This window comes from Elephas maximus, chromosome 8 (assembly GCF_024166365.1).
Source record: "Elephas maximus indicus isolate mEleMax1 chromosome 8, mEleMax1 primary haplotype, whole genome shotgun sequence".
NCBI classification, from domain to species: Eukaryota; Metazoa; Chordata; class Mammalia; order Proboscidea; family Elephantidae; genus Elephas; species Elephas maximus.
Genome location: NC_064826.1, coordinates 107,733,632 through 107,760,957, shown reverse-complemented (window position 1 = coordinate 107,760,957; position 27,326 = coordinate 107,733,632). Strand labels below are relative to the sequence as shown.

Below are 27,326 nucleotides of genomic sequence, written 5' to 3'. Positions count from 1 at the left end.
AGTTATTAAAGGGGTCAACCAAGACCCCAAGGTGGGGAAAAGGTTAGTGAACCAATCTCACACACTCTCTTGCCTAGGTGTTGGGTCAGTCCATTTGGTTACCTTGTGGGTATCATCTAGTCTTACCTCTACCTTTCCAGTGGTGTTTATCTAGGCACAATAGCTTTTGTTAATCACAGCACACACTCTTCCCAATTTGGCTAGTAAGAAGTCTAAAGACTATTCTATTATCTAGGACCACCTCTGCCAAGGAGTTTAAAGAGGTTTGTTGGGCTCTAAGTATCTTTTTAGTTCTTAGGGCTAGCAGGTGGATAGTGTCTGACAAGTTTCTAATGGCTGCCTCTTTGTGGCACATTCTTAAACCTGGAATAATTTTTCTCAAGAACCACCACCCAAACCCATTTTCCTCTAGAACAGGGTTACTTTCTATCCCTGTCACCTCTAGGGATGTAGGATCTACTGAAAATTCATCCCTTTTCTTTCGGGGGATCTTCACAGTATGTTGGGCAGATGGTGGATGAACTTGGGCTGGGAAAGTCAGGAACCCCAGAGTACACTGTCCCACAAAGTGAACTGTTAAGCACTGAATGGCCCAGGTGTAAGGTGATGGCCTAGGAACGGGGACTTTACTGGTGGAGTAGGGTCTCCCTCCACATAAGAAGGTGTATCCTGGTAGAGTACACAAGGATAGATTCTTATTGGGGCCCTCGGGAATACCAGAATTGATGTGAATCAACTGGGGTATGGTCAAAGATTTGTCGCAGGACGAAAGAAGCTGGAAGTCTCGAAAAACCTGTTGTGTGACTTTAGCTCGGGGGCTTTGTGATTTTGTTTCTCATCTGGTTCCTGAGGTATGATTACAAAGATTAGCGAGGAGAAAACAAGGTATGGAAAATGGGTACTGTATGAGCCAAGCTCGGATTGGGGCCTTGGGGGCATGGTGAGTCAAAGTGCAGTTAGGGACAACTTTGTTATAGTCAAAAATCAGGGCTGCCATGGGGCTCAACGGTGCTCCTGACCAAAGAAGATGATGGCATATCCAGCAGCTGCTGGGATTTCCCCCCATGGCCACTGCTTGGGACATGGTGATTAGGCCATTGGACGACCAGTCCCACCCATCTGGGATGTGGGCAGGCTCTTGATATAAGAACTACCTGTGTTCCTCCTCCCTTACTGATTTTAATATCTTTTGGTGACCCTTTTTTAAACTTTACACAGTAATAAAACCCTGTATCAGACAAGGTAATATCTGAAATAATGATCAAAAAGTCTCGATTCTACGACCAAGTGGTGTCAGCCATGGGGGTCACTCGGGAGGAGCCAGAAGTTTTAAAGTCCCAGATAACCATCTGTTCTTTTTCTGGGGTTACCGGTATCTATTTAATGGGGTCAACAAGAGTCAGAGACGATACAACACAGGGAAGAGTCAGGGCATCTCCTACTTGTAAGGTCAGGATACCTCTGGTGTGTAGAATCGCAGGGGCCTGATTTGTTGTCACGGTGTGGCGTGCACCTTGGAAGAAGAGAAAAACAAAGGTTAAAACTATCATTTTGTAATTTTTTAAAACCTGTGCTTTAAACCTTGAATGGGTGTGTAGGAATAAAGTGATCCTTCAGTTCTTTCTTTTTCAAGCAGAGCTGTTTTTACTCTGGAATGATGCACCCATGCAGTCACTCTCGCCAACTTTAAACGTGAGTAGTCAGGAGGACTTCAAAAAGCCCCGCCCATTTGGGATCAAGCTCGTCTTCAGGGTGTTGTTGTCTCTAAGTCTTTAGTAATACCCAATCTCCTGGCCAGAATCTGCAAAAAGGGGTATCAGAGGGAAAAGACAGATGGAGAGAGGCATATTGGTTAATAATATTTACAACAGCTCTCAGAGAACGGATCCAGTCTCTCTTTTCCACCTCTGTCATTACCGAGGGGGGAAGGTAGACTTTTTCAGGAATGGTCTCTCATATACCAATTCATAAGGGCTTAACTTAAGCTCACTTCGAGGGGCCACTTGGATTCTAAGCAGTATAATAAGCAGGACTTTTAACCATGTTAAGTTAGTCTCTTGACATATTTTTGCCAGGGCCTTTTTTAGGGTGAAATTCATCTTCTCAGTCTTCCCTGTTGTTTGTGGCCTCCAGGTAGAATGTAGCCTCTAATTTATATCTTCTTGGGTTATTTGTGTCACGAAAGCTCCTCTATTGTCGCTTTGAATTGAAACTGGCAATCTGAACCAAGGAATAATCTCTTTAAGTAGTACTTTGGTTACTTCTCAAGCTTGTTCATTTTGACAAGGGAAAGCCTCTACCCGCCCTGAGTAGGTATCTATAAAGACCAACAGATACCTGAAGTTTCTAGGTGCCCCGGGCATCACTGTAAAATCTGTTTGTCAATCTTTTCTCATGTTAGTTCTTTGATGTTGGACTCCTGGTTCTGTTGGATGGGGCACAGTCTTCGGGTTGGTCTTTGTACAAAGGTGGCATCTTCTTGTGACTTCTTGAATGGCCTTGAGGAGACTTGGTCTTGTGATCACCTGTTGGATCTACTCAAGACTGGCATCTCTCTTATAATGAGTATTTTTATGTAAAGTCAATGCTACACCATATACCTGGGTTTCTGGTAACAGCACTTTCTCTTCGGGGCTCACTAACCAGCTAGAATGGGGAGCCGGGTGAAAACCCCATTCTTCAGCTCCTTTTAAGTTTTCAGTGGTGTAGGTAGGTGTGGGAAGGTCAGCAGGGTCCAGGTGAGGGATCAAGGCCATTTCTTTTTCTATCTCGTCTCTTCGCATCGTAGCCCTTTTGGCCTCTGCGTCTGCTTTCTGGTTCCCTACAGCTTCAGAGGATTTTCCCTTCTGGTGCCCGGAGCAATACACCACTGTCACCTGGAGAGTATCATTGACTGCTTCTAGGAGCTCAAGAATTTCTGGCACATGTTTTATCTCTTTGCTAGCAGACATAAGGAGACCCATCTCCTTCTACAATGCCCTGTGCGAGTGGAGTACAAGATGGGCAAGTCTGTTGTTAGTGTATACTGTTATACACCTTCCTCCTCTCAGCTGCAGGGCACACCCAAGGGCTACTAACCTGGCTTTTTGTGTTGAGGTGCCAGCAGAAAGCAGAGCAGTCTCTAAAATTTCAGCCCTAGTCACCACCACATAGCCTGTCCTTCAATGTCCTTTATACATGAAGCTGTAACCATCGGTGTATATTTCTAGCTCAGGGTCAGTTAAAGGGGTGTCTGACAGACCGGGCTTGCTAAAATAAACCTCTTCTATAATCTCTAAACCGTCATGTACTGGCCCATCTTCTGAGATGGGTAGTAAGGTGGCTGGGTTGAGAGCAGAGACGGCCTTTAAGATTACATTTGGGTTCTCTAAGAGGATTGTTTGATATTTCCCCATGAGCCTTGCCATAAGCCAAAACCCCCCTTTTTGTTCTAAGAGGGGAAGGACAGTGTGAGGCGTGTGAACCATCACCTTTTGTCTTAGGGTAAATTTTTCAGCTTCTTGTGGTAAGTCACATGTTGCAGCCACAGCCCGGGGGCAAGGGGGCCATCCTGGAGCCACGTTGTCTAGCTGTTTGGAAAAGTAGGCCACTGGCCTCTTACTTGGTCTCAAAGTCTGGGTCAACACTCCCTGAGCAACTCCCTGTCTCTCATGTACAAACAGTTCAAATGGGTTTTGAAGATCTGGTAACACTAATGTTGGGGCCATAATTAATTTATATTTGATTTTTTCAAAGGCTTGTTGACATTCAGAGTCTAAAACAGGGGTTCTTTATCCTCTCCCTTCAGGGCTTCATACAGGGGCTTTGCCATGAGTCTGAACCTTGGTATCCAGATTTGACAAAAACCTGTCATCTCGAGAAAACCTCTAAGTTGTCGCTTAGAGGTGGGGGCACTACCTGCATAATAGCTTCTCATTGGTCCTAGAGAAGGCTCCACTGCCCCTGTGATATTTGGAACCCCAGATATCTTACTTGTGATATTTGGGCCTTCTTTTTGGAAACTCGGTACCCACACGTAGCCAGATGGTTTAAGACCATGATGGTATTTCGATCTGAATCTTTTTGAGTTTCACTTGTCACTAAAATATCATCTACATATTGTAAGATCACCCCCTTTTCTAGCTGCAATGCCCTCATGCCTTTAGCCAATGTCTCTCTGAAAATTGTGGGGGAGTTTTTGAACCCTTGGACCAGCACCTGCCATGTAAGGTGTCTTTTTGTCCCTGTTTCTAAATCAGTCTATTCAAATGCAAACAAAAGTTGAGACTCAGGATGCAACGGAATGCAAAAGAAAGATCTAATGCTAAAAACCAAGCATATTTGCTGGGTGTGGTTACTAGGGGAGTATATGGGTTGGGCACAACCAGGTGAATATCTTCTACTATTTAATTAATCTTTCTCAAGTATTGCACAAACCAATATTCTCCTGTCCCAGGCTTTAACACTGGCAGAATGGGGGTGTATATGGGGACCAGCATGATCTTAAAAGTCTAATCTCTATATATTGGTGGACCAGTGGACCAATCTCTTCTAGAGCTTCTCTATGGAGGGGTTATTGTTTCTGATTTACAACAGGCACTTCAGGCTTTAGGGCTATTTTAACTGGCTCAGTGAACCTGGCCCTTCCTGGCCTCCCTGATGCCCAGACTTCTGGGTTCACTTCTTGTTGTATGTGGACAGGGATCTTGCTAGGGGCCACTGGTTCCCCTAGCAGCAAGGCTGCCTGCAAAGTGCATGCCTGATCGGGCGGAATTTGCGCAAAAATTCCAGACGGTCCAAAAGTGACTTGTGCCCCAAGTTTTGGCAATAGGTCCCTCCTGAGGAGCGGGGCGGGGCATTCCGGCATATAAAGGAACTCGTGGTATAACAAGTCTTTTCTAATTTCACAATTCAGCGGTTGGTGGAAAGACTGGCCTGAAAGTTTTCCTGAAACCCCTACCACTGGGGCAGTACAGGGACTAAGAGGAGACTTGGCGGTGTTCAAAACCAAAAAGGTGGCACCCACGTCCAGAATAAAGTCAATAGAGCATTCTCCCACCTTTAGAGTTACTGGGGCTCACTGTGGGAGATAGCCAGTGAGGTTTGAGCCCCTGGGTCCCATCATTCGGAATCATCTATCTGTGGGGACCCTTCCTGATAAGCCTGGAGAGTGGCAGGTTTTGGTCTATCTTGCCTTTCTCTTTTCTCTGGGCACTCCTGCTTCCAGTGGCCCAGTCTATTATAGAATGCACACTGGTCAGGTTCTAAAGGTCTCCCTCCTCACCCCTAGGCAGTCTTTCTTATGGCTCTTATTTCTCTTCCCCCTTCTTCATTCAGGGGGGCTAGAGCCGCTGCTGGTAAGGTTGCCTTTTGCTTCATCTTTTCTTTTTGTTCTGTTACCTGGTCCTGATTATTCAACACCTTAAATGCTACTTCAAGCAGCTGCCCTATTGGCATCTCAAGTCTTCCTTCTAATTTTTGTAATTTTTTTTAAATATCAGGGGCACTCTGTGAAATAAAAGTCATGTTTATAAGCCAGGCATTGTTGGGATCTTCAGGGTTGATATCACTGTACTGACGAAACATGTCTATCACCCTTTTTAAGAAAGTAGATGGGTCTTCCTTTTCTCCCTGGATAATTTCTCTAACTTATTGTAAGCTCTTGAGTTTGGGGGCCCCATTTCTCAACCCAATGATGAGGCAGTCTCGACAGAACTGAAGTCTACTCACACTTTCTTTACAATTGTGATTCTAACTCAGATCTCTAGTAGGGGTGGCTTCTGTCTTGGGGGTCAGGCTCTACTACTAGGGTCTAAGTTATGGAGCCTATCAGCCTCTTTCCAAGCCTGCTCTAACACCATACGGCATTCTTCTGAAGTTAACAGCTTGGTGAGGAGCACCTGTATATCTGCCCAGGTAGGGCGGTGAGTAGAGAAAATAGAAAGAAAACAGTTCAGCCATTCTATTTGGGTTACTCCGGTAGGGGGGTTGTGGCTCTTCCAGTTATATAGATCACAGCCGGAAAATGGAGTATGTACCAGCATTGTCCCCGTGGCGGCCCGTTACCATCCACTCCGTCAGGAACTTCTCTCAGTGGGTATCGCCCTGTCTGGATTCCTGAGGCATCCTCACCAAAAACAGTACCCTGACGGGTATGAGAAAGGGAGACCATACCTGAAGTAGTCGGACACTCATTGTCTGATCCTATTCCTCCATTGGCCTTTGGTGTGCTGGCCAAGCTAGAATCAGGCTCGGCCATTCTGTTTGGAGACCTTGCTGTCGTTTCACGGTCAAACCCCTAGGCTTCAACTGCACCTCCCCTATATGGGGTAAGGGGAGCCAAAATGGTGGCCAGAGCCCATCTCTCTGGGAGGGGGTCCTCTGATGAAGATTCAGGGAGTATTTTGGGCTTTGATTTTCCCTGGAAGAAAACCTGATTGAGGGGTACAGGGTCTGGTAGAGAGACATGAAGGCTTGTACTGAGGGACTTCATCTCACTTTTTACTTCTTCTGCAGAACAAATCCAATTGAAGTATCATATTATAATGTAAAGACCCCTCTGGGGACCACTGTTTTTGGTCCCCCAAATGGTATTGGGGCCATATGCTGTTACACAGGTGAATCATCCGCTTTTTGGTCATGGGCTCATAACTATACCTTTTCCAGTTGGCCAAAACGCAGCCCAGCAGGGATTCAGATGGAATAGATGGGCCTCCTTCCATGCTAATATCTCTTTTGTTTGAACTCTCTTTTTCCTGCCTCAGGCAGGATCAACCTTGCTTGGCAAAAGGGAAAGTTTGAGCCTCTTGAGCACAATGCTTAATCTGTCTCTTCTCTAAACCAAAACTGAACCCAGTGCCTATGAGTGGATTCTGACTCATAACGACCCTACAGGACAGAGTATAACTGCCCCATAGAGTTTCCAAGGAGTGCCTGGCAAATTCAAACTGCCGACCCTTTGGTTAGCAGCCGTAGCACTTAACCATTATGCCACCAGGGCTTCCATTTTTGGTTTTCTCTTCTCTAATTAGGTTTAATTCTTTCAGGATTTCTTGGGTTCCTATCTTAGGACCCTAACCTCTTTGGGGACACTTTTCTAAAATAGTCCATACATTGTGGACTTTCTCAGACCCATGAAGCTAATTGTCAATCTCAAGAAACCTAGGTCTAAACTGTTCTTGAACCTGGTGAGGGGTTTTGCACGAACAGGGATTTAGGAGATGACACACCGAGGGAAAAAAAAAAAAAAAAAAAACCTCATGAGGACAAGTAATGATACATAAGACAAACAGACAGACCAACAAAAGCAACAGAGATAACCTTGCTGTCTCAACCTCCCAGACAGCCAAATGGGTTGTACATAAGACAAACCTGACAAACAGAGAAAAACGCTCAGACCAGAAAAGCCAGAAAGGAAAAGGGTGAATGAGGATGATCTTAGTGGGGTCTAATACACTATTAGGAATGTCTGAATTTCCACTTTAATCCTCCAGATAACTTTTATCCTCAGTGCCAGAGGGAGGGGTTTCAATCTCCCAATCTAAACTGATAGAGATGTTGATATCCACTCCCCAAAACCAGGGTGCACGAACCAGAGACAGCCAACAATCCAAACACAAAAAAACCATCAGCCGATACACACTCATATGCCTGCCCAGCTCTAGAGTCACCAAGAGTCCCACCTTGTGATCCTGTTCACGGGGATGCTCATCCAAGGTGCCACTCGCCTTAGAAACCAAGGGCCCAGGTCTAGTTCCAGAAGCCACTGGCCCGCCCTATCCGCCCGGGCCCTGAACGGAACAGGGAGAGAGGGTTGCAGACTTACCTCAGGATCCTGGTTAGGTCTTGCCTTCATCTACCTCTTTGGCGCGGTTGGGGGCCACTGGTGCTGAGGGGAAGCCCGGGTCCAGGGACAGTCTCTGGGGACAAACAAAGCCCCCAGCGGCTGCTTGGTAGGAGAACTGTCGATGGGCCCAGGTCCTGCCACGGGGCCACCATGTCTCAAACGGCTGGACTCTCCGCCACCAAATTGTTACCGCAATTTCGTGAGCTAGAGCTCCCTGCTGCAAACAGCCCATTCTTGAGAGAGTGGTGAGGTGGGTAGCAAAAGCTTTATTATATATACCGGTATATGGAGACAGAGGGGAATGATCTCCTCCTAAAGCTGTCTGTCTCACTAGACTACTGATCACCAGGGGTTTTTAAGGCAAAACGGACCACAAATTTTTGGGAGTTGTGGAATATGCCCTCTCTTTCTTCTGTTTGGTTTCAGTGGTCGTATCTCAAACGTGTTGATCTTTTCCTGTCATTATCCCATTGGCTCAGAGGGTAGCTGGCACCACCCTTCCTCTTATTTGACAGGCTTAGATCAGTATCACTTGTTTCCCACAGTCCTAGAGGAAACATTGGTTAACACTTAACCGTTTAGGGAGCTAACATCAGGATCTTACTTGGAGGCAATGATGGGCTAGGGGAGGGAAAGAAGAGAAAGAAGAAAGAAGAAAAAAAAATTGGCTCAGGTACTGTTCAAGATATGGCTGAGCAGCCTGTTTCCGTATTTTCAATTGCATCATATGCATGGAAAAGCTGGACAATGAATAAGGAAGACCGAAGAAGAACCGACACCTTTGAATTGTGGTGTTGGGGAGGAGTATTGAATATACCATGGACTGCCAAAAGAACGAACATATCTGTCTTGGAACGAGAACAACCATGGCGAAATTGTGTCTTACATAGTTTGGATATGTTGTCAGGAGGGATCAGTCACTGGAGAAGGACATGATGCTTGGTAAAGTACAGGGTCAGCGGAAAAGAGGAAGGCCCTCAATGAGATGGGTTGGCACAGTGGCTGCAACAATGGCCTCAAGCATAACAATGATTGTGAGTATGGTGCAGGACCGGGCAGTGTTTCTTTCTGTGGTACATGGGATCACTGTGAGTCAGAACCGACTCGACAGCACCTAACAACAACAACACATGTGGCCAAACAGTCAACATTTACCCAAAAGCAAAGATGAGAAGGCAAAGAGGGGCAGGGAAGTTATATCAATGGAAATAGAACAAACAAAATGGAAATAATGAGAATGCTGACACATTGTGAAAATGTAACTGATGTCATGGAAAAATTTGTATAAAAATTGTTAAATGAGAGCTTAATTCACCATGTAAACTTTTACCTAAAACACAACAAAATGCTTAAAAAAGAAAAAGAAATAGTATATTAATTTCTCTCTCCTTTTTCTTTCCAAAAGTCTAAGATCAATCAGAAAATGATGTTTAGCTGTTCTTCTTTCCTCTGTCTTATCAATTTCTACCACTTTAAAAATTATCTCTATCAAAATATAAACATTCTCATATTTCTGATTTTAAAAGAAACCCCTCCCCTCCCCCACTTATCACATCATTTCTTAAGTCCCCATTTACAGCAAAACTTCTTAAAGGTTTGTCTGTCATCACTGGTTCTTCTTTCTCACCTTTTAGTCTTAGGTCTGCTCTTCCCATACAGGCTTCTGTCTCCTTCATTCCCACTGAGATCCTTCTTTCAAAGAGCTACAATATTTTCCTACTTCCAAATTTCTTGACATACAGCCCTCTTCTCTCAATTTCTATGACCTCACACTCTCCCGGGTTGCCTCTGACCACATTAGTCCACACTTTTCGATCTCTTTTGCTGGCTCCTCGTCCTCTGCAGGATTGACCTCCACACAGTGAAGGACAGCAGGAATTCATCTTGGGTCCCCTTCCCTAACTAGATGGGCTGCCTAAGGAAGCTTATCCAGTGCCAGGGCTTCACGTTTCATGTTTTTACTAATGACTCTCAATACTATGTATTTATCCCTCATAACTCCTTTGTTCTTCAAATTCACATATTCAGCTCCCTCCTAAATACGCTCACACAGATGTTTAATAGGCACCTCAACCTTAATACGGTGACAAAATTCTCAATCCTCCACTCCAACAAACCTGTTTCTACCTGTATTTCTCTCTTACTAACAGCATCACAGATATACCTCCTAGTTGCTCAAGGCAAAAATCTAGAACATGTTTTGTTTTATCCCTTTCTTTCACTGACTGTATATATCTAACCTTTCAGCAAATTCTATCAGTTCTGCTTTGAAAGCAAGGGCTAAGTCACATCCTAAGTCCCATTTACGATGACCATAGTGTACATCCAGAGTCATCTTTTAAAAATATAAACTAGACCATTTCCCTCTTCGGCTTAAAATTTTTCAGTGACTTCACATGACACTTAGAATGGAAGCTAAGTCCTTTGCCCTGGAGTATGGTACCGTTTAGGACCTGAAGGCACCTCTCTTTCCCCTCTCTCAAGCCCCAGCCTCTCTGGAAAGCGGCAAACTCAACCTCCTTCAAGGCATTTGCTCTAGTGATTTCTAATGCTTGCATCCCTTTCCCAAGTCTCCTCACAATTGCTTCCTTCTTGCTTTTTCATCCAAATACCAGCTCAATGTCATCTCCCCAATGACCTTCCATAACCATTTTCTGGGAAGGTGGTCTGCTTTACAATTCCCATCAAGACTGCCTATGCTAAGAGCTTGGACTCAGAGCATTCTCTGATAGGGAGACTGGGGCTTGGGTCTCTCTCTCCCAGTCCACCACTTGTATGTCAGTTTGTCACACTGTGGTGGCTTGCACATTGCTGTGATTCTGGAAGCTAGACCACTGGTATTTCAAATACCAGCAAGGTCACCCAAGGAGGACAGGTTTCGGTGGAGCTTCAAAACTAAGACAGACTAGGAAGAGGAACCTGGTACCCTACTTGTGAAAAAATCAGTCAGTGAAAACCTTGTGAATAGCAGCAGACTGGTCTGAGATAGTGCCAAAAGATGACCCCCTCAGGTTGGAAAACACTCAAAAGATGACTGGGGAAGAGCTGCCTCCTAAACCTATAGTGAATCTTAGTAAAGTTTTTGAGACCTTCATTTGCTGATGTGGCATGACTGAAAATGAGAAGAAATAGATGCACATATCCATTAATAATTAAAACACAGAATGTATGAGTGTATGAATCTAGGAAAATTGCAAGTGTCAAAAATGAAATGGAATGCTTAAAGTTCGATATCATAGGCATTAGTCACTGAAATGGACTGTTATTGGCCATTTTGAATCAGACAATCATATGGTCTACTACGCTGGGAATGACATATTAAAAAGAAACTGCTTCACATTCATTGTCAAAAAGGACATTTTAAGATCCATCCAGAAGTACAGTGCTGTCAGCGATAGAATAATATCCACATGACTACAAGAAGACCAGTTAATACAACTACTATTCAAATTTATACAACAGCCACTAATGACAAAGATGAAGAAATTGAAGATTTTTACCAGCTTCTGTAGTACAAAATTGACCAAACCTGCAATCAAGATGCATTGGTAATTACTGATGATTGGAATGTGAAAGTCGGAAACAAAGAAGGATCGGTAGTTGGAAGATATGGCCTTGGCGATAGAAACAACGCCAGAGATCTCATGATAGAATTTTGCAAGACCAACGCCTATTCATTGGAAATACCTTTTTTCAACAACATAAATGGTGACTACACACATGGACCTTATCAGATGGAATACAGAGAAAATCGACTACATCTTGGGGAGGAGGTGATGGAAAAGCTAGATATCATCAGTCAGAATAAGGCCAGGGGTCACCTGCAGACCAGACCACCAATTGCTAATATACAAGTTCAAATTGAAACTGAAGAAAATTAAAACAACTCCACGAGGGCCAAAGTATGACTTTGAGTATATTCCACCTGAATTAAGAGACCATCTCAAGAATAGATTTGATGCATTGAACACTAGTGATCAAGGTCCAGTTGAGTTGTGGGAGGACATCAAAGACATCATACATGAAGAAAGTAAAGGATCATTAAAAACACAGGAAAGAAAGAAAAGACCAAAATGAAAGTCACAAGAGACTCTAAACTCCCTCTTGAACATAGAGTAGCTAAAGAGAATGGAATAAATGATGAAGTAAAAGAGCTGAACAGAAGATTTCAAAGGGCGGCTCAAGAAGACAAAGCAAAGTATTATAATGAAATGTGCAAAGACCTGGAGATAGAAAAATAAAGGGAAGAACATGCTTGGCATTTCTCAAGCTGAAAGAACTGAAGAAAAAATTTAAGTCTTGAGTTCAATTTTGAAGGATTCTATCGGCAAAATATTGAATGATGCAGGAAGCATCAAAAGAAGATGGAAGGAATACACAGAGTCACTGTACCAAAATGAATTGGTCGATGTTCAAACATTTCAGCAGGTAGCATATGGTCAAAAACCTATGGTATTAAAGGAAGGCATCCAAGCTGCACTGAAGGCATTGACAAAAAACAAGGCTCCAGGAACTGATGGAATATCAGTTGAGATGTTTCAACAAACAGATGCAACACTGGAAGCGTTCACTTGTTTATGCCAAGAAATTTGGAAGACATCTATCTGGCCAATCAACCAGAAGAGATTCATATTTGTGCCCATTCCAAAGAAAGGTGATACAACAGAATGCAGAAATTATTGAACAATATCATTTAATATCACACACAAGTAAAATTTTGCTGAAGATCATTCAAAGGCAGTTGCAGTGGTACATCAACAGGGAACTTCCAGAAATTCAAGCCAGATTCAGACGAGGATGTGGAATGAGGGATATCATTGTTGATATCAAATTGGCTGAAAGCAGAGAATACCAGAAATCTGCTTACCTATGTTTTATTGACCATGCAAAGACATTCAACTGTGTGGGTCATAACAAATTATGGATAACATTGTGAAGAATGGGAATTCCAAAATACTTCATTGTGCTCATGAGGAACTGTACATAGACCAAAAAGGCAGCTGTTTAAACAGAACAAGGGGACACTTTGTGGTTTAAAATCAGGAAAGGTGTGAGTTGGGGTTGTTATTCTTGCACCATACTTATTCAATCTGTATGCTGAGCAAATAATCTGAGAAGCTGGACTATATGAAGAAGAATGAGGCAGGACTGGAGGAAGACTATTTAACAACCTGCCACATGCAGATGACAACACCTTTCTTGCTGAAAGCGAAGAGGACTTGAAGCACTTAACGATGATGATCAAAGACCACAGCTTTCAGTATGGATTTACACCTCAACATAAAGAAAACAAAAATCTTCACAACTGGACCAATAAGCAACATCATGATAAATGGAGAAAATATTGAGGTTGTCAAGGATTTCTATTTATTTGAATTCACAATGTACACCCATGGAACCAGTCAGAAAATCAAACTGCCTTTACTGCATTGGGCAAATCTGCTGCAAAAGACCTCTTTAAAGTGTTAAAAACTAAGTCATGCATGACCAAAGCAATGGTATTTTCAATCCCCTCATATGCATGCGAAAGCTAGACAATGAATAAGGAAGACCAAAGAAGAATTGATGCCTTTAAATTACGGCGTTGGCAGAGAATATGGAATATACTATGGACTGCCAGACGAATGCACAAATCTGTCTTGGAGCAAGTACAACCAGAAGGCTCCCTGGAAGCAAAGATGGTGAGACTTCCTTGCACATACTTTGGACAGGTTATCAGGAGGGACCAGGTCCTGGAGAAGGACAATGAAAAAGAGGAAGACCCTTAACAAGATGGATTGACACAGTGGCTGTTAACAATGGGCTCAAACATAGCACTGACTGTGAGGGTGGCGCAGGGCCAAGCATGGTTTTTTTCTGTTGTGTATGGGATCACTATAAATCAGAACTGACTCTATAGCACCTAACAACAACGCTCCTAATCTCCTCTGTCTGTCAGAGAAATCTTCCTCCCTATTTTGAACCCACAGTAAATTTCTCTGTCTCTATGACTACCTATGACTACTTAATTGTACTAAATTAATTAACTTTATAGTTAGTGGGGGAAGAAATGTTCTTTCTGGTCATAAACCCACACTCACAGGACTGCTATGCTGTTTCAAATTGAACAAAGCTTGGCAACAGGATGGTCAGGCAAAGAGGGGCTGAACAAAGGCCCCTTCCCCTTTCTCACTTTTCACTGTTCCCATGCACTCTGAGGCGCAAAACCCCTAGACTCCTTTGCCTCACGGTCTTTCACCTGCAATGTAAACTTGGAGTCTTTCGTGTACCGAAGAGATTTCCTGTGCAAACTTCCCCTGGGATGGGATTCTGAGGGAGACTGGCCCCACAATAAACCCCCATACCCCCCGCCCCGCTCATCTGCATCCTAACCATTAAGTAAATAAATAAAAGTTTGTAAAATACCACTGGGTAATGTCAATTAATGAGACCTACAGCTCTCTATTTTTTTTTTTTTTTTTTTACAGCTCTCTATAAGCACATTTTTCATTGTGGCTCTTTGCACCATCCAATCTAAAAGAGCCAAAGAGTCCTGTCCCCATGGATCACATCATGCCCTGTTAATCATCTCTATAGCGCTTACACACTCTGGTATTTTCGTAATGCTTATTGGTTTACTGTTGTCTCCCCAGCAGTACCCCCCACCATTATGCCAAGGAGAATGTAAGCTCTGTGAAAGTAGGAATAATGACTGGGTATATTGTTCACTGATGTATTCTCAAGACTGGAACAGTACCTGACACACAGTGGGCTCTCATTATTGCTGAATGAATGAATGGCATGGATAAACTCATCATGATATGGAAAGGGTGAGGGGAGGTAAAGATGGGGAGATGGTGATAAAGCATAAATGCAGATAGGGTCTAAAGAGACTGTCAAGCAGTCAAACAGTTCGTACACAGCAACAGCTACTGCAGCTACTAGCTCAGTGAGCCACACTTACATAAGTTGTTCATAAGGAGACACGGAGCCAAATAGACTTAGATAATTCGTTACCCCTGACACAGCAGGCAGCATGAGCTTCATGTTTGCATTGGTTTCCCTTGCTTTTCAGGTCCCATGAGGGTGATGTGGAACCAGGTCGAGGTGAATGCTGTACACACAATGAATCTGTGTCACAGCTGAGGAACTCCGAGACCAGGAGATCCTGCTCTTAGATCGGGGTTGCTAGCAAACTTGCCCCTCCTCCCTAGTGGAGAGAGGCATTCTCATTATCTTTATTACCCTGGGATTTCTCCAGGGAGAGATGTTTCTAAATCTCTCCAGAGGGACTCACTGTCTTTATATTGCCCAGGCTGTCTGTTATGCAAAAGTCCTTGAACAAAGCTGTCAATGTCCTTTGCTTAGAAAATGTACAAAAATATCAGGCCCATAGAGCATTATCTCTTTGCAGAGGAGTCCTGTGACTTGATTTAGGGTGGAGCCCCTAAATGGTAAAAAAATGCTGTGACATCTTTTGGAGACCTGAGGGAACAAGGATCATCACCCAACTTCCCAGGAAACAGTATCAGGAAAGCACAAAACCCAAGAAGTTTAGAGCTACATGATGTGTCAGAAAATGTGGAGCTGAAAACAGCCTTGCAGGGGTTTCTCTGTCATGACACAATATTGAGATCATAACATTATACCCACTGCTCACTTATTGAAATGGTTAGCTTCCAAAGACCAGGTCATTATGTGAAAATCAGTGTTATGTGAAAATGAAGGATGACCACATCGTATCACAAAATGGAAGGTGACTACATCATTATATGACTGCCAGATTACATTATTACATAATTGCAAAATTACATCATTTCATAACTGCCAAGCCACTGAGAATGACAGCCTAGCCAAGTTGACACATAACCTTAACCATCAGTCGGCATTACTCTCACTTTGCACCTTGACGCTCCCTACTGGCAGATGTACACCATTAACGTGTAAAATAGTTGGTAGATTTTTTACTATTGTCATAAATGTGAAATGTCAGATAATGAGTAGTCAATAAGTGAGGAGTAGATGTATTCCCAGGCTCTCAGACATTGCCTGGAAGTAGTAGAAAAGTCAACAGATTAGAGGACACCAGTGGTGACTTGAAGGGACCAATTACCAAGGACCAGATGGAATGTTCACATTTAAGTGCAAAAAAATGAAGGGACTGATGCAACTCCCACACTATGCCAGAGATTGAAGAGGAGTACCTTTTCTCGATCACTTTCAGGACAGGTAACTCGGGAGCCAGGCCTGGAAGCTGTGGTTGTGGGTGTTGGCTCAGAAACTTCTCCGTTAGTCTACAGTGACCTTAAGTATCACTGACCACATCTCTCCCTCAGTAATTTATTCTTATTAAATTTTACAAAACATCCGTATGGAATATGTTAAAAATAAAATTGAAAAGTTCTTCATCACAGATAGTTTGAGAAATACTGGTCTAGATTAGCGACATCCTCTAGAACTTTCTAGAAGTGTTCTATACTTGCACTGACCAATACACTAGCTACTGGCCACAGCTCTTGAGCACTTGAAATGTGGCTAGTGCAACTAGGGATCTAAATTTTCATTTTATTTACTTTTAATTAATTTAAATTTAAATAGCCAACGTAACTAAACGTAACTAGTGGCTATTCTATTGGTCAGCACAGGTCTGGGGTATGAGCATTAAAGTAAGACCCAGGCTCCACTGTTCATCAGGTTTGTGATTTACCCTCTTAAAGCTTCTATTACCTTATCATAAAACGAGTATAATAATAGAAACCAATAACGTAGATGACTTACAAGGCTTAATGAAATAATTCATGCTAGGTACTTTTTTTTTTTTTTTTTAGGTACTTAGCACCTGCCTGGCAAACAGCACTCAGTAAGTATTAGATGAGGACGATGAGGAAATTTATGACGATGATAATGATTGCAGAATGAAGTTCCAGAGGCACCCGTGGGAGGGGTTGGAGAAATGGGTAACTGGCTATTACATAAGAAATGATTCAAGTAGCATGGGAATAAGGTTTGGTTGACAATGGGGACACAGGCCTTTTATCTGCCTGTGTCTAAGAGAAAGGGCTGTGGGAGGTGATGGACTTCCACCTGATGGCCTCAAAGAGGAGAGTGGAGTCTTCATACAGGTGAGAGGCTCAAGATGTCACACGGTGTCAGGGGAGCTGCCCCTCAGGCTATGTGTACTGTGCACAGGAAAGGGCAAGGCTCTCTCAGGCTGTGCCCACATCATTTACCCCAAAGTCTTGCCATGTATTCTGTATATATTTATTGACTAACTTGGATCAAAGCACACATTTGCCAAAACTTATACCAAAATATTTTCTTAATGAAGGTATCAGTTTGGGTCCAATCACGAGGCAGAAACCACGACACAATTTAAAAAAGGGAAGTTTAATATAAAGAAATTAATAGTTATTCTTGATGAAATTGGATAGGAAAGTAGCTATAAATCCAGAAAAGGAACTCTAAGAGATTCCTGTCTTAGTTATCTAGTGCTACCATGACAGAAATAACCCAAATGGGTGGCTTTAACCAAAATTTATTTTCTCACTGTTTAGGAGGCTAGAAGTCCGAATTCAGGGTGCCAGCTCTAAGAGAAGGCTTTTTCTCTCTGTCAGCTCTGGAGGAAGGTCGTTGTCTCTTCTAAACTTCAGTTCCTAGGTAATCTTCATGTGACCTGGCATCTCTCTTCCCCCATCTCTGCTTCTTTTGTTTGCTTGTTTAACCTCTTTTATATCTCAAAAGAGATTGACTCAAGACACACCCTACACTAATCTTGTCTCATTAACATAGCAAAGACAACCCATACCCAAATGGGATTATAACCACAGGCATAGAGGCTAGGATTTACAACACATATTTTGGGGGGATACAGTTCAATCCATAACAAGTCCCTAGTGCTGAGAAGAGTGCTCAAGGAAGGATAAACTTGGAATAGGTGTTTAGACCTCAGTGAAGAAAGTGTGGTTTCAGCCCACTGGATGGTGAAGAATTTTCCTGGGCTTCCCGGGGCATAACTGATGCACCGTGGCTGGACAAGTGCTGAAAACCTCTCTCTGGGATACAGGCAAACTGAAGCCCACAGGCAGTGTGACAGTTAACTGTATGTGTCAATGTGGCTAGGCTGTGGTTCTCAGTTGTTTGGCCAAACACTAGTGTAGTTGTTGTCATGGAGTAATTGCATGCAGTTGGCCTTGTGTAGTGTAGATTACTTTCTGTAATGTGATGTAATGAAAAAAAATAGTGATAAAGGACATCTTTGTCTTGTTCCCATTGTCAAGGGGGAATAATTTCAGTCTTTTTCCATTGAGAATAATGTTGGCGGTTGGTTTTATATATATGCCCTTAATTATGTTGAGGAATTTCCCTTCTATTCCTATTTTGCTGAGAGTTTTTTTTAATCAGGAATGGGTGTTGGATTTTATCAAATGCCCTTTCTGCATCAATTGATATGATCATGTGGTTCTTTTCCTTTGTTTTATGAAATATCACATTTTCTGAAAAGTAAAGGGGATCCAATAACTAAATAAATAGCATTGATACCATGACTCATAAATTTTGAGAGAATAAAACTGAACTTTGAATATTTATAGAAGTTGTTATTCTTGGATCTTAAATAGCATTAAATATGGAATACAATTACACCTGTATTTCTTCTTCTGGTATTTCGCTCTGCTTCATTTCTAAACCATCGGTTTTCCCACATTTCCCTCTTCATTTATTTAAGTAGCACAACAAGCTTGTTTATTCCTAAGTATTTTATCTTTTAAAGGCTACTGTAAATGGTATTGTTTTCTTGATATCTTTTTCGAAGTTCTCTTTGTTACTGTAGAAGAATTTGTAGGTTGATCTTGTACCCTGGCACTGAGCTGAATTCTTCTATTAGTTGCATTAGCTTTCTTGTAGAATCTCTGGAATTTTCTATGCATAAGATCAGATCATCTACAAACAGGGATAGTTTTACTTCTTTACCAATTTGAATGCCTTTTATTTTCCTTTCTTGCCTTATTGTTCTGGCGAGGACTTCCTGTACAATGTTGAATAAAAGTAGAACACAGTTCTACTCTGACACAAATGGGGTCACCGTGAGTTGGAGTCAGGTCCACAAAACCTGAGTTGGCTGGGTATGGTGCGCTGGGCACACATCAATCACCCCAGAAACAAAACATACAACATCATTGCCTTCACAAAGCCTGTGTTCTAGAGAGAAATGATAATAAAATGTAAATAATCAGTGAATAATTTCAAACAGTGGTAAGTGTTATGAATAAAGTAAAACAGTATAAGGAAAGGAAGAGAGTGACTCTGGGTGATGAAATAAGGCTGGGGTAGGGAGGGAGATGGGGAAGGTTCCTGGTTATATCTGCACAGAGTCCTGAACTACTGAACTGGTGAAATGTTCCATGATCTGGGGAGAGATAACTGCGTTAGTTTCCTGTAGCTGCCATAACAAATTACCACAAACGAGTGGCTTTACACAAAAGAAGTTTATTCTTTCTCAGTTCTGGAGGTTATAAGTCTGAAATCAAGGAGTCATCAGGCTCTGAGGGAGGATCTATTCCATGTCCCTGTCCCAGTTTCCGGTGGTGGTCAGCATTCCTTAGCTTGTGGCTGCATCATGCAAATCTTTCCTCCATCTTCACATGGCAGTCTTCCCTCTGTGTATGTGTCTGTGTATCCAAATCTTCCTCTCCTTTCTCTTATAAAGACACCAATCATTGGTTTTAGAATATACCCTAATCCAGTATGACCCCATCTTAATTGCATCTGCAAAGACCTTATTTCCAAATACCATCATATTCACAGGTAGCAGGGGTTAGGTCTTGAATACATCTTTTTGTGAGAGACTATTGAATCCCAGGCAGAGGGAACAGAAAATGAAAAAGGACCTAAAACAGAATTGCTTGAGGTCTTGGAAATATCAAGGAGTCCAATGTGGCTGGCACTTAGGGAGGAGAGAATGGGACAAAGTCAGGTCAGAAATACAAGCAGGATTACCGATGGTGGACAGGTTTCAGTGACTTCCAGACTGAGACAGACAGGAAAAAACGGCTAGCAATCTACTTCCAAAAATTAGCCATTGAAACCCTTACGGATCACAACAGAACACTGTCCAATACGGTGCTGAAAGATAAGCACTATAAATACACAGTGATTATAATAATGGACTCAAGCATACCAATGATCATGAAGGTGGCATAGGACCGGGCAACATTTCATTCCATTATATGCAAGGATGGATTACCCAATAAGAAGGTATGCATGGGCATACTTGTGCTTACTTACTAATCTGTAGTCCACAATTTCATCTGAACCCTGCACTTTGAAATTCCTGACTCAAACAGTCCAAGCTTGCTTCCAAAGGCCTTCAAATGTCTCTTTTTTTGTCTCAAGCAATGAAAAGGAGGAGAGGAAAATTGAGGGAGCATGGAGCAATGTGGATGGAGTTTGGGTGTGCAGGCCAGCTGCTAGGTCACCATACACCTCCCTGGGAAAGATGGAGCTGCGGGGGGAAAGGAGAGGCTTCTGGGGCAGTGGAAGCCTTCCTGTAATTTCACCCTCTACCCCCTGCAAATACTAAGTGTAAGCTTGTGGGGCCTCATTTCTTAGGATCTGGTAGGAGCTAGCTAGGAGTATGTGTGTATCCCCAGCTAGTGTATGTTTTCAGCAAGTAGAAATATGAGTTAAACTGGCCTTGACATTACATTAATTCATTCTGCAAACGTGGACTGAGTGCCTCTGAGGGAGAAAGCACTGAAGACGCAGTCCCAAACAGGAGAGTCGTGCGCATGCGTGCACGCACACACACACAGACATGCACACACACACACACACACACACCGGCCCACAGAGTTTATCATCCGGTAGGGAAGACAGACTTTGAAAAAATAATTACAAGTATGGGACAGGCTGCAAAGGAAAAGAACAGGTTCTATTAAACAGCAAGGGGATCTGAGTTGATTTGCGTGGGGGTTCAGAAATATTCACTGAGATGGGGTTCAGGGTGAGTACCAAAGCAGTCAAACTGGGATCCAAAAACTGAAACAGAGTCTGTGAGGGTTGCAGGACAGTCCAGATCTGGAAAGCAGTGTTAGCCTTGAAGCAGGAAGAGCCTGGAGGTCTCCAAAAACTGAAAAAAAAAAAAAAGCTCTCAGGGCAGGAACATGGAGAGTGAAATAAGGGACACAACATTCAAAATTAAAAATATGAGTTGAGACCAAATCGTACAGCCCTTATAGCACATCCCAGGATTCCATGTGATTTCAAGGGCAACAGGAAGACATTAAAGGGATTTAAACCCAAGAGCGACATGATCAGGTTTGCATTTTTAAAAGGTCACTGACTATACTGTGGAAACAGATTGGAAGAAGATAAAAAACAGCTGCAAAAACACCTATTAGAAAGCTGTAGGAGGTAAAAGCTATTGTAACGTAGAGTGTTGGAAAGAGAGAAGGGAGGAAAGTGAATTTCTCAGTACCATGTCTGAAACATAATCGACACTCAGTAAATATTTCTTGAATGCTTTTGGTGCTCCCAACCACTGGAGAGAGGGGCATCAATATTCCATTTTACAGTTGAGGAAACAGATTTTTAAGAAGCTGAGCACATTGCCCAAGGTCAGAGGGCTGGGAGTCCAGAGGCCAGGCTCTGAAAATCCATAATGAACTGTGCTCGTCTGGCCAGGATGCCCTGATCATTGCCCACAGATCTGAAGGTTTGGAATGGAATATGAATAATAAGAACTACCCTTTCTGCATGCTCCATATTGGACAGGCACAGGGCACTGGGCGTGTTTGATATGGTTCTCCCACAGCCTGTTTTGCAGATGAAGCCTCAGGCATAGAGAACCCAGGAATACTGAGCTTGGAGGGCTGGAGCCTGTCATTCACCCAGGAGCTCCAATTCCAGCTCTCCTGGCTCCTAACCACGGCAATATTGCCACCTACTGTTTTAAACATGAGGAAAACAGCGCTGTGTCCTAACAGGGCAGCACATGTGGTCTGGAGATTTTCCATCAGGGAGATTGTGTCTAAACAAGACTTGGAGAGTGAGGGTGATGGGTACATAATGAGGACACAACTGAAGAAAGAAACCAAGCACAAAGGCGCTTTAAACCCACAGAATGCACAGGGAGAGGAGTAAGTTCTACACCATCTCCATGACCACATGTGTGAGCAACAGATGGCCCCATAAATGGGATATGCCTGTTAGATGTGCTACACCGCTGATGTACCAAGTCCTACGGACAAGATGGTGACATATCTGCCACACTGTCAACTGGACTCCCTGGGCCCATACCCTTAGACTAATTGCTACAACAAAAGTCCCAAATCCCAGTGGCTAGGCACCCATTTTTTACCCATTGCCATCAAGTTGATTCTGACTCATAGCAACCCTACAGAACAGAGTAGAACTCCCCATAGGGTTTCCAAGGAGCACCTGGTGGATTTGAACTGCTAACCTTTTGGATAGCAGCTATAGCACTTAACCACTACACCACCAGGGTTTCCTGGCTTGAAACCTGTTTATTTCTCATTCTCAGCACAGTCAATGCAGCTCACATGACAGTCCACGAAGTGATTTAGGGATCTGGCTCCTTCCATTTGGTTCCACCTTCAAAATGTGACCTTCAAGTTCACCATATCAGGAAAAAAAAAAAGAACGAGCAAGAGCGAGAGACTTTATAGACTAAGCCATTCCCCAGTAGTCAGGGACATAACCAACCAGTTGCTGTCAAGCCTTCTTTGACTCATAGGGACCCCATGTGTGTCAGAGTGAAACTGTGCTCCAAAGGGATTTCAATGGCTGATGTTTTAGAGGAACCTCGGAAGAAGGGCCTGGCTATCTACTTCTAAAACATCAGCCATTGAAATCCCTTTGGAGCACAGTTTCACTCTGACACACATGGGGTCTGCTAAGGTGTTAGGAAATGTGGCTTAGCTGTGTGCCCAAGTCAGCACCAACTAACTTGGATAGACTTCTTCAGTCACCTGACCATTCTTCTTTCTATTCATAGAACACTCTCACATCCTCCCCTAGGGAGACAGTGCAAAGTTCCAGGCAGTCACTGCATCCAATTCAAAGGCCAGTATCTCCAGGCAATTTCACTTTATCAGGTTTGTGTGTGCCTCCTGTTGGTACCCCAACCTATCAACTAAAATGACAAATGACTGCTCTCCTCCCATCCAGTACACAAGGACAGGATAACTGTAATAAACACAACAATTTAGAAAGAAAATGGAGGACACCGCCAGTCACTGATGCACAACAACACCCAAATCCTGCAGGGCAGACACTGGCAAGTTTTTCTACCTTGGGCTGTGGGAAGATCCCCTATTAGACTCTGGTTCTACTCTCTGGAGGAACTCCATGGTCTGTTTTTCTCAGAGACCCCTGGATCAGCCCTATTTCTTGTTCATTATCCTTTATTATCTGAATTGGATGTTGGGGACTTTGCCTGCATAGGATCCGCATAGCTTTTGAATCCTACTTTCTGCTCATGGCTCAAACAGCCAAATACTTTTTGGATTTTGTTTGTGGTTTCTTTGACAATATAATTCCCTCAAAAAGTTTGAGGATTCTGATGTACATGTTTCCAAATAGTTCCATATGGTGGTAATGACACTCATAAAGGCTTACTTTTTGCTTTCTCATTCCCATGCCTGTATCAGTTTAATAATGAGAAAGCAAACCTTCAATCTGATTGCTGCAATAGGCTGGGTCATAATATGACTTTGTAGTTCGAAGGCTTTCACTTCAATATCTTATTTACTACTCTTTGGGTTGAAGCAGTTAGATTTTTCAACCCTTCAAGGACCCACATTCCTGGACTTTCTGTTTGCAAGCCAGCCAGTTTTCTCCTGAGTTCTTTCTTTTAATAGCAAGCCAATACATCCAATTGTAGCAAACACACATTGACACTTTGATATTTGTCCAAACACTTTTACTCGAATTGCTGAGTCATGAGGCTCACAATCTACCTCCAAAGGTATTGCAGGTGATAATCTTACTAATTATTTCCACTGTAAAATATAGATCACTATCTTCCTTGCCACCTACCAACTGACTCAAAATCAATGTCAGATGCCAGAAATAGATTACTACAGTAACCTTCCAAAGTACCATTTTTATATTAGTCCTGGTAGCCTAATTGCTGTGCCAATTCTCAAATCTTAGTGGCCTGAACACAGTAAATGCTCCTTTCTTCTCCATATCACATCCAATCAGAGTTGGCTGACTCAGCTCCAAGTAGTGACTCAGGGACCCAAGATTCTTCTATCTGTGGCAGTTCCATAGTCAATATAAGCCTCCAAGGTTGCCATCAAAAAGGCAAAGATTGGAGGCACATACGTGGGAACATACTTGGAGGTGGCTGACATTGTGTCCACCGAATTCAATTGGCCGGGACACTTCACACAGCCCCAACTCACTGCAAGGGCACTGTGAAGTCATTTCTCTGTGTTTGGAAGAGACAGACATTGGCGAGCTCTGGCAATCTCTGCCATACTATATATAATAAGCTCAGATGACTTTCTTTTAGCCCCTTGCTTCTAGATGGTTACAAGTGGTACTTAATAAAGCAAACAAAATTAAGATGGGAATCGGAGTTTCACATCCTCATTAGGTCATTTAAATTTGTTTAATCTGGAGTATGTGAGAGGATGGCAGAGCAGGTCTGTGCTGTTTGTATGTCTGGGTAAGATTTGTCAATCACTCATTGCAGAAGCAGTTTTCAGGAAATTTGCAACTGATCAAAATCTTTTAGACAAGACAGTGCAACAGCACCCACATATGAAATAGGAAACCCTCCTGATTGTCGAGGGCAAAACTGCGTGAAGAAGCATGCCATTCCTATGAATCACATCGCCCGGCAGGTTACCCAGAAGACTTTGCACGTTTGATTATACACTGTGTATGGATGGAAGCAATCTGAGAGATCTGAATAGAACAGGTACTCAAGTTAAATATTGCAAAGCTAAAATTGAACTACTTGGAAGCTATGATCCATAAAAATGACTTATTATTGAAGATCTCTATTATGGGAAGGACACCGACTTTGAGACCAGCAGTGTGGTAGGTGCTGGAAAGCATTTTTGGACAAGGCACACTAAAGCTGCATCCGTTCATTGCTAAAGACCAGCCGGGATGAACACCACAGTGATGCTCTACATTTTCCAATCAGTGGATGTGTTAAAGTGTAATAATGCTCTGTAGCTCAAGGCCATAACTATTCTTCAGTTGACTTACTGTTTCTTACCTTAATTGTAAATGGAAATCAATTGCAACTGACAGAAGAATAAATAAAAATCTTTGATTCAGACAGTTTATGTGGTACATTAAATGTCCTTAAGTTAGTTGAACCTCCCATTTTGCCCTTATTACAAACAAAATAGTAGAACAAAATAGAAAATTTTGTGTGTTTTAAACACAGTTTTTCCAGTGTTTAGCAGATACTATTTTTTTTTTTTTTTTTAATATAAGGATAGTTCAGTCAGTAGAGCATCATCAGACTTTTAATCTGAGGGTCTAGGGTTCATGTCCCTGTTCAGGCAGATTACCACTTTGGAAACTCTGGCGGCATAGTGGTTAACAGCTACAGCTGTTAACCAAAAGGTCGGCAGTTCGAATCCACCAGGTGCTCCTTGGAAACCCTACAGGGCCGTTCTACTCTGCCCAGTAAGGTCACTATGAGTTGAAATCAACTCAAGGGCAACTGGTTTGGTTTTTTGAATCTAAGGACTGCCATCACTCTGATATGGTTAATTATGATGTTAATGAATAATGAAATCAAACATCACTTTAAGGCCCCAGTTAACATCTGAGCCCAATGAGACTTTTAAATAGCCTACTCTTCCTCTCCAGTAAGTTGACATGGCTATGTTAACGCAGGGCAGGTGTCCTCTACTTACCTATACCACCTCTCATCTGCTTTACCCCAGGGCCTTTTATAGAATAACAGCCCCAGCCATAGGAGCTCACAATCTAGATTAGATGTATTTTCATTTACACACACTCGTAGTACATATTTGTATGTTAAAAGAATAGGAAAAGATTTCTGAGATGTATCTTTAGCACCTTTGATACTTCTAAATTTTTCTAGTTTATTTTATAAGGAAGTCAGCTTGTTTGCTCCTAGTTGAACTACTCTGCCTCTGAAAATTTAATTGCATCAAAAGAACACTGCATGCTGTTTAATATTACGGTCAGTTTGATGAACATGCCTTTCTTATATGCACATATAACCCAAATGTCAAATACATATTGGCTTAGGTGGGAAAAATAATGTAAAAAGCTGGAAGGACAGAGTCCTATTAAAGTCTTTAAATATTGATATGTTAATAAGTATTCTTTCATCAGTGTTTAATAAATTTGTAGGAGAATATAGGTAATTCCTGTGTACTTTAACTGTAATCTCAAATTCATTTGAAAACATACCAGAAAAGATTGTTTTAAGGATAATCTGGGGAGTATAAAAATATAACAGAGATTAAAAAAAAAAATTCTGTTGAAACTGCTGTCATAGATTGGATTATGGCCCCCCAAAAATGTGTATATCAATTTGGCTGGGCCATGATTACAGTATTGTGTGATTGTCCTCCATTTTGTGATTGAAATTTTATGTTAAAGAGGATTAGGGTGGGATCGTAACACCCTTACTAAGGTCACATCCCTGACCCAATGTAAAGGGAATTTCCCTGGGGTGTGCCTGTACCACCTTTTATCTTATAAGAGATAAAAGGAAAGGGAAGCAAGCCGAGAATGGGGGACCTCATACCACCAAGAAAGCAATGCCAGGAGCAGAGCACATCCTTTGGACCTGAAATTCCTGCACTGAGATGCCTCCAGACCAAGAGAAGACTGATGACAAGGACCTTCCTTCAGAGCTGACAGAGAGAGAAAACCTTCCCCTGGAGCCACTGCCCTGAATTTGGACTTTTATCCTACTGGACTGTGAGAGAATAAATTTCTCTTTGTTAAAGCCATCACTTGTGGTATTTCTGTTATACAAGTACTAGACGACCAAGACAGAATTTGGTACCAAGAAAGTGGGGTGCTGCTCTAACAGATACCTAAAATGTGGAAGTGGTCCTGAAACTGAATGGATAGAGAAGCAGCAGTGGGAGAGAATCTGCAGCGGCAGAAACAGGAGACCAGTACCAGACAGCACTGGAGCAGACCCACGGAATGAAAGAGCTGAGTGCCTGTGCACAGAAGGCTTCCTGGTTGAGTGGGGTGCCTCCAGGCACTTATCAGTAGAGCTACAGAGCTTTGGAACATTTGCCAAATGTGGGTGTGAGGCCCGAGGAGCCGAGAGGCCAAGAAACTAGGAAGCGGAAGCCAAAGAGACAAGGAACACGAAAAGCTGAGCTGCCTCGATCTCAAAAGGTGTGGCCATGACCTCTGAGGTTTCAAAGCGTGAAGCCATGGCCTTTGGTGTTTCTAAGGGTGGAGTTCCCACTCAGATGGACTAGGAGAATTGTGCACCTAAGGCTGAGAGAACAGATTTGCTGTCCCAGTGAACCTG

At 42.7% G+C, this 27,326-nt stretch overlaps 1 protein-coding gene and 1 pseudogene across 1 annotated transcript in view; both read left to right on the top strand.

The window, feature by feature from the left end:
• Positions 1–27,326, top strand: part of VSTM2A (V-set and transmembrane domain containing 2A) — a 210,955-nt gene that overhangs the window by 147,843 nt on the left and 35,786 nt on the right. The gene's annotated exons all lie outside the window — the stretch shown is intronic.
• LOC126082091 (low molecular weight phosphotyrosine protein phosphatase-like) lies at positions 744–24,912 on the top strand (annotated as a pseudogene).